The 8,076-nt window shown below is 44.1% G+C and overlaps 1 pseudogene; it reads left to right on the plus strand.

Moving 5' to 3' along the window:
- On the plus strand, positions 1-1,546 carry LOC739366 (developmentally-regulated GTP-binding protein 1-like; annotated as a pseudogene).
- The last annotated feature ends 6,530 nt before the right edge of the window (positions 1,547-8,076 follow it).

Consider the following 8,076-nt stretch of genomic DNA (forward strand, 5'->3'; position numbering starts at 1 on the left):
CTTGAGCTAGTTTGCCCGCGGGTGTGTGAAGGGAGAGACAGTCAGTGTGGAGGCCACAGGGTACTCGCCACGATGAGCAGCACCTTAGCTAAGATCGCGGAGACAGAAGTGGAGATGGCTTGGACTCAACAAGGCCACAGCACACCACCTAGGGCTGCTTAAGGCTCGTCTTGCTAAGCTTCGTCGAGAACTCATTACTCCAAAGGGTGGTGGTAGTGGAGGTCCAGAAGAAGGTTTTGATGTGGCCAAGACAGGTGATGCTTGAATTGGATTTGTTGGTTTTCCATTTGTGGGGAAGTCGACACTGCTTAGTAACCTGGCAGGGGTATATTCTGAGGTGGCAGCCTATGAATTCACTACTCTGAGCACTGTGCCTGGTGTCATCAGATACAAAGGTGCCAAAATCCAGCTCCTGGATCTCCCAGGTATTATTGAAGGTGCCAAGGATGGGAAAGGTAGAGGTCGTCAATCATTGCAGTGGCCCGAACCTGTAACTTGATCCTGATTGTTCTGGATGTCCTGAAACCTTTGGGACATAAGAAGATAATTGAAAATGAGCTGGAAGTCTTTGGCATTCACTTGAACAGCAACCACCGCCCCCCAACACTGGCTTTAAGAAGAAGGACAAGGGAGGCATTCATCTCACAGCCACTTGCCCACAGAGTGAGCTGGATGCTGAAACTGTGAAGAGCATTCTGGCTGAACACAAGATTCATAATGCCGATGTGACTCTACGTAGTGATGCTACAGCTGATGACCTCATTGATGTGGTGGAAGAAAACAGAGTTTATATCCCCTGTATCTATGTTAAATAAGATTGATCAAATGTTACATTAAATAAGATTGACCAAATGTTATCTTATATTAAATAAGATTGACCAAATCTCCATTGAGGAATTGGATAGCACTATAAGGTGCCTCACGGTGTACCCATCTCTGCCCATCACCACTGGAATTTTGATGACCTATTGGAAAAGATCTGGGACTATCTGAAACTTGTGAGAATTTACACCAAACCCAAAGGCAATTACCAGGTTCCACATCCTCAGTGGTGCTTCCTTACTCCAGGACCACAGTGGAGATTTCTGCATGAAGATTCACAAAAATCTTATCAAAGAATTTAAATATGCTCTGGTCTGGGGTCTCTCTGTGAAACACAATCCTCAAAAAGTGGGTAAAGACCATATGTTGGAGGACAAGGATGTCATTCAAATTGTGAAGAAGTGCAACCTTTTCCTTTTCCCATCTACTGGGCGAACCACAGCAGCCTTCCCCATGATCAAGCACCCTACCCCAGTTCCTTCTGGTTTTGGCAGTCACTGGATCAGGATCCAGGGGAGGGAGATGGAGGCACCAAAACTGGCACTTCGTTTGTCTTACCTTGCTGTCACCTTGTATGTCGAACTGCATAAAAGACCTGGTAGGCTGGTCAGCTACGTGCAAAAAAAAAAAAGAAAAAGAAAACCATTATACTTGAGCTAATTCTTATAGTAAAAAAACTTCCCAACAATCAAAAGCAAACAAAATAAAAACAAAGAAAAAGCTTCTCCTCATTGTCTCTGCCTTTCAATTTCATTCCCCTCCCAAGAGTTAATCGTTGTTAACTGTTGAGTACGCAAATTCCAAATATTTTTCTTTGTATTTATTAGGCCATAATGAAGAGCCTAATAAACCCAAGAAGCTGAAATCATACAGGACACATTCACTGAATAGAATGCAATTTAATTAGAAAGGGAGGGCAAAAAGATCTGAGAAACAGAAATATATTTATTAATAAAGCATATATCTTCAAAATATAAATATATTTGTTACTAGAAATATATCGTAGAAAAAAAATTTTTTGAGACAAGGTCTTGCTATGTTTCCAGGCTGGCCTTGAATTCCTGGCCTCAAACAATCCTCCCACCTAGGCCTCCGAGAGTATTGGGATTACAGGCATGAGCCACCATGCCTAGTCTAGAAATTTTTTTAAATACTCTTCTTAGTAACTCCTCGTTTAAAGAGCTAATCCAATCTGGAACAAACTATTATGGGTTAATTTCCAAATTAATAGCAATGACAGACATATATAAAAACCTGGGGATTCAGGCCAAATGCTATTTAAAGAAAATGTTTAGTCAAGAAAATCTGAAGATAAATGAACTCAAGAAGCTAGTAAAATAAGAACAAAAAAAATTACAAAGAAAGCGGAAGGACGGAATTAATAACAAACTCACACACACACTCACAAAAACTTGACCAGTTAAAAATAATGAATTAGACATGCTTTTGGAAAATTTGAATTTAGCAAAAAAGATGAAAGACACAAACAGTAAGAAGATAAAAAATTGTGATTTTTAATTATAAGAGAATTTATATTAAAAGTCTACTTACAAACTAAAAATCAAATGAAATAAATAATTTTCTTTCCTTTTTTTTTTTTGAGACAGAGTCTCACTCTGTCACCCAAGCAGGAGTGCAGTGGTATGATCACCATCACAGTTCACTGCAAACTCAGCCTCCCAGGCTCAAGTTTTCCTCCCACCTCAGCCTCCCAAGTAGCTAGGACCACAGGTGTGCCCCACCACACCCAGCTAATTTTTAGTATTTTTTTATAGAGATGAGTTTTTGCCACATTGCCCAGGGTGGTCTCAAACCTCTGAGCTCAAGCGATCCTCCCACCTCAGCCTTTCAAAGTGCTGGGATTTACAGGTGTAAGCCTCTGCACCCAGCCCAAAATAAATAATTTTCTAGGGAAATATATAGTTCCAAAATTGATTCAAGAAGAGTGGGAAACTTGACTATATCAATACCATTAAAGAAATTAAGGAAGTAGGAAACAAACAAACAAAACCAGAGGTATCACATTTCCTGATTTCAAAACTTGTTAGAAAGCTACAGTAATCCAAACAGTGTGGCACTGGCATAAAGACAGACATACAGACCGAAGGAAGAGAATAGACAGACCAGGGAGAAACCCTCGCATATATGGTCAAGTGATCTTCCACAAGGGTGCCAAGACCGTCCAATGAGGAAACAACAGTCGTTGCAACAAGTGATGCAAAAGTTGGTCCCTTACCTTACATCATATACAAAACTAACTAAAAATGGATGGAGATCTAAATGTAAGATGGAAAACTGTGAAACCCTATAAGAAAATGTAGGGGGAAAGCTTCATGATGTTGGATTTGGCAGTGACTTTTGGCTATGACAGCAAAAACACATGCAAAAGCAAAATTAAATAAATGAGACTACATCAAACTTTAAAATGTCTGTGCACCAAGGGAAACAATCAACAAAATGGAAAGGCAATCTACAGACTGGGAGAAAATATTTGCAAATATGTAAATAATAAAGGGTCAATATTCAGAATACATAGACACCTACAACTCAACAACAACAAAAAATAACGTGATTTTAAAATGGACAAAGGACTTAAATAGACATTTCTCCAAAGATGATATATAAATGGCCAAGAAGAATGTGAAAAGATGCTCAACGTCATCATTCATCATCATGGAAATGCAAGTCAAAACCGCAATGAGAGATCATTTCACACCCATTGAGACAGCTACTAAAAGAAAAAAAAAAGAACAAGGAAATAACAAGTGTTGGTGAAGCCTCTGTGGAAAAAACAGTATGGTGCGTCTTTGAAAAATTAAAAATAGAATTACCATGTGATTCAGCAATCCCACTTCTTGAAATACATCCAAAGGAATTGAAAGCAGGCTCATATTAAAACAGTCAATAGCTAGTGGTGTGTGTTTATATACAATGAAATTTTTATCAGCCTTGAAAAGAAAGGGTACATGCCACAGCATGGAGGAAAGTTGAGGACACTGCACTAAATGAAATAAGCCAGCCACAAAAAGACAAATACTGTATTTCCCCAAATGAGTTGAAAACTTTGTCCATAAAAAAAACTGCGTATGAATGTTTATGTCAGCTTTATTCATCATTGCTAAACATTCAGAACAAACCAAGATATCCTTCAGAAATAGATGAACTGGTACATCCATACAACACAATATTGTTCAGCAAGAAAAAGGAATGTGCTATCAAGCCATGAAAAGACCTGGAGGAACCCTAACTCCACATTGCTAGGTGAAAGAAGCCAATCTGAAAAGGCTGCATACTGTGTGTTTGCAGCTATTCGACACTCTGGAAAAGGCAAAACTATAAAGACAGTAAAAAGATCAGTGGTCGCAAGGGGTTGGGAGGAGGGAGGAATGAGTAGGAGGACACAAGGAATGTTTTGGGCCGTGAAAAGACTCTGTAGGCTACTGTAATGGTGGAGACATGTCATTATGCATTTGTCAAAACCCACAGAGTGTACACCATCAAGAGTGTAGTCTGATGTGAACGAGGGACCTTAGCGAATGACAGCATGTCAGTACTGGTTTGTCAGTTGTAACAGATGTATCACACCAATGCAACAGGTTAACCATAGGAGAAACTGTGTGTGGCAGGGTGCGGAGAGGTCAGTGAGAACTCCCTGTACTTATGACTCAATTTTTCTGTAAACCTAAAATTGCTCTTTAAAAAAAGGTCTATTAATTTAGGAAGGAAGGAAGAAGTAAGGAAGGAAGGGAGGAAGGGAGGGAGGGAGGGAAGAAGGGTGGGAAGGAAGGAAGGGGAGGAAGGAAGGAGGGTGGGAAGGAAGGAGAGTGGGAAGGAAGGGAGGGAGGGAGGAAAGAGGGAAAGAAGAAAGGAAGAAAGGAAGAGGGGGCTTCTCCTTACACAGGGCCTGGCTCCTGGTGGGCTCTTGCCAGGTGTGAATTCCCACCCAGCCTCCATCCCAGGGCACTGGTCCTTTCTCCCCTCCAGCCTATGGCTCACTTCCTCAGGTGTGTAATCAGGCTCTCGCTTGCCCCGGGCAACATTCCCACTCCTTAGCTTGGCAGTTAAGGCCTTCACTGGTTGCCCCAGCTTCCTGTCATCCCCACCCACTGCCACTCCCTTCAGCCGCTGCCCTGAGCATTTAGGGAACACCATTACTCAGCGGTGCGTAGGTGGCCCTGGCCCTTTCAGGGCCTCAGCTGGCCAAGTCCTCCTCTAGCTTGAGCAGCCCTGCCCACTTGCTCCCCTGCCTGACAAACTGCTACTCAGCAGGCAGGTTTCTGCCTGGACGTCAACTCCTCCAGGAAGCCTTCCCTGAACTCCTCCCTGCAACCCAGGACTGGGGCCCCTGGCTCTTGAACCATCTTGTCATAGGACTCAAAGATTGCAGTTGCCCCAGGGCAGGGCCCTGCCTTGGACAGCATGCACCCCCAGGCCCTGGCTGGGAGTGGGCGCTCGCTGCAATTTAAGAGCATCCAAAGGACCATGGAGACACAGCGTTTGGGGAGAGCAACGTAGCAGTGGTTTCAGAATCTCCTCCAAGGCAGCCAGGCCACTTCTGTCCTAAGAAAGGTTTGTCAGCTGTGGGACGATGTCCACGTGAGGATATTCAACAGTATTGTTTGTGACAGCAAAGCCTTTAAAAATGGCACCCATCAGAAGGGGAATGGTTAAATAAATCAAGATATAGCCAAACCAGAGAATCCCAAGCAGCCACTAACAAGATTGAGTCTTATCTGTAGATACTGACATTTCTTTTTTTTCCTTTTTTTTTTCTTTTTTTGAGATGGAGTCTCGCTCCATTGCCTAGGCTGGAGTGCAGTGGCATGATCTCAGCTCACTGCAACCTCCGCTTCCTAGGTTCAAGCTATTCTCCTGCCTCAGCCTTCTGAGTAGCTGGGATGACAGGCGTGTGCCACCACACCCAGCTAATTTTTTTTTCATTTTTTTTTTTTTTGCGACAGGGTCTCTCTGTGTCACCCAGGCTGGAGTGCAGTGGTGCCATCTCAGCTCACTGCAACCTCCGCCTCCCGGGTTCAAGTGATTCTCATGCCTCAGCCTCCCAAGTAGCTGGGATTTCAGGTGCCCGCCAAGATGCCTGGCTATTTTTGTATTTTTAGTAGAGACAAGGTTTCACCATGCTGGTCAGGCTGGTCTTGAACTCCTGACCTCAAGTGATCCACCCACCTCGGCCTCCCAAAGTGCTGGGATTACAGGCATGAGCCACCGCACCCAGCCTCCATTGTGTTTTTGTTTTGATTTTTGTTTTCAGGAGATGGGCGCTCCTAGAGCATGGGTTTATGCTGATGGGAAAGTCATCATTTCCACACCACGGAACACTACTCAGCAATGAAAAGGAACACACTCCTGATGCACACAGCTTGGATGGAGCTCAGATGCAGTCTCCTAAATGAAAGAAGCTAGACTCAAAAGGCTTCCTACTATACAATTCCACTCATAGGACATCTGGAAAAGGCAACACTTACAGAAAACCGATGAGTGGCTGCCAGGAGCCAGGGGTGGGGAAGGGGTTGACTACAAAGGGTGCAGGGAAGTTTTGGGGATGAGTAAACTGTTCTAGATCCTAACTGTAGTGGTGGTTATACAATTGCATGCATTTGAAAAAAGACTGTATAACAATAAGGGCAAATTTTACTGTGTGTAAAATATACCTTAGTTTTTTTTTTTTAAGAAAGGAAAAAATTACATTTTCTTTTTAACATTACATGACCCCTTTTTTCCACTCATTTTGACTGTAACATAAATTTGAATTATTAAAATATTTCAGACCGGGCGCAGTGGCTCACACCTGTAATCCCAGCACTTTGGGAGGCCGAGGCGAGCGAATTGCCTGAGGTCAGGAGGTCAAGACCAGCTTGGCCAACATGGGGAAACCCCATCTCTACTAAAACACAAAAATTAGCCAGCCACGGTGGCGGATGCCTGTAATTCCAGCTACTCGGGAGGCTGAGGCAGGAGAATCGCTTGAACCCAGGAGGTGGAGGTTGCAGTAAGCCGAGATTGCACCGCTGCACTCCAGCCTGGGCAACAACAGCAAAACTCTGACAAAAAAAAAAGAAGGAGAGAGAGAGAGGGAGGGAGGCTTAGAGAGGTTGTATGACTTGTCCAGGGTGGCAGGGCCAGAGTTCAAATCCAGACGGTTTGATGTTAGAGTGAACACATTCAACCGCCGTGCTAGGGCTCTGGAACTCAGATCCCTGCAGGGCCCAGCAGGTAGTGGACCAGCTTGAAAGACACACTCTGTGACTGTGGCTTCCGCTGGTCTTTGCTTTGACTGGATGTGGGTCCAGCATATTAGCTCTTCCAATTCAGCTAGAAAAGTCGGAATTATTATTATTTTTTTTTTTTGAGACAGAGTTTCGCTCTTGTCGCCCAGGCTGGAGTGCAGTGGTGCGATCTCGGCTCACTGCAACCTCTGCCTCCCGGGTTCAGGTGGTTCTCCTGCCTCAGCCTCTCGGGTAGCTGGGATTACAAGCTCCTGCCACCACACCCGGCTAATTTTTGTATTTTTAGTAGGGACGGGGTTTCACCATGTTGGCTAGGCTGGTGTCAAACTTTTGACCTTAGGCAATCCACCTGCCTCGACCTCCCAAAGTGCTGGGATTACAGGTGTGAGCCACCACACCTGGCCGAAAAGTCGGAAATCTTGATTCTTACATGCAATTCTCCGATGGAAATCTCCTTTTTAAAATAGTGTAGGCTGGGTGCCAGCACTTTAGGAGGCCAAGGCAGGCAGATCACCTGAGGTTAGGAGTTCAAGACCAGCCTGGCCAACATGGTAAAACCCCATCTCTACAAAAATACAAAAATTAGCTGGGTGTGATGGCGGGTACCTGTAGTCCCAGCTACTCGGAAGGCTGAGGCGGGAGAATCACTTGAACCCAGGAGGCAGAGGTTGCAGTGAGCCGAGATTCTGCCACTGCACTCCAGCCTGGGTGACAGAGCGAGACTCAATCTCAAAAAAAAAAAAAAAAAAAAAATAGCATAAGGGGAAAACAAAAACAAAAAAAAGAAAACAAAATAAAATAGTTTAAAGGCAAAACACTTCTACAGGCCAAATGCAGCCCTAGGGACTGTCCCTTTGCAACCTCTGTCCCATTCCTAGGGAATGCAAAGTCACTTTCTCACCTGTTGAGTGAACTCAGTTACTCATCTGTTACGTGAATTTGCATATGCATCCTGGGGCTGGAGGTGAGGCACACCTGTGTGCGTGAAGGTGCGTGCACATGTGCTACA

The sequence above is a fragment of the Pan troglodytes genome, chromosome 12 (assembly GCF_028858775.2).
Source record: "Pan troglodytes isolate AG18354 chromosome 12, NHGRI_mPanTro3-v2.0_pri, whole genome shotgun sequence".
NCBI lineage: Eukaryota > Metazoa > Chordata > Mammalia > Primates > Hominidae > Pan > Pan troglodytes.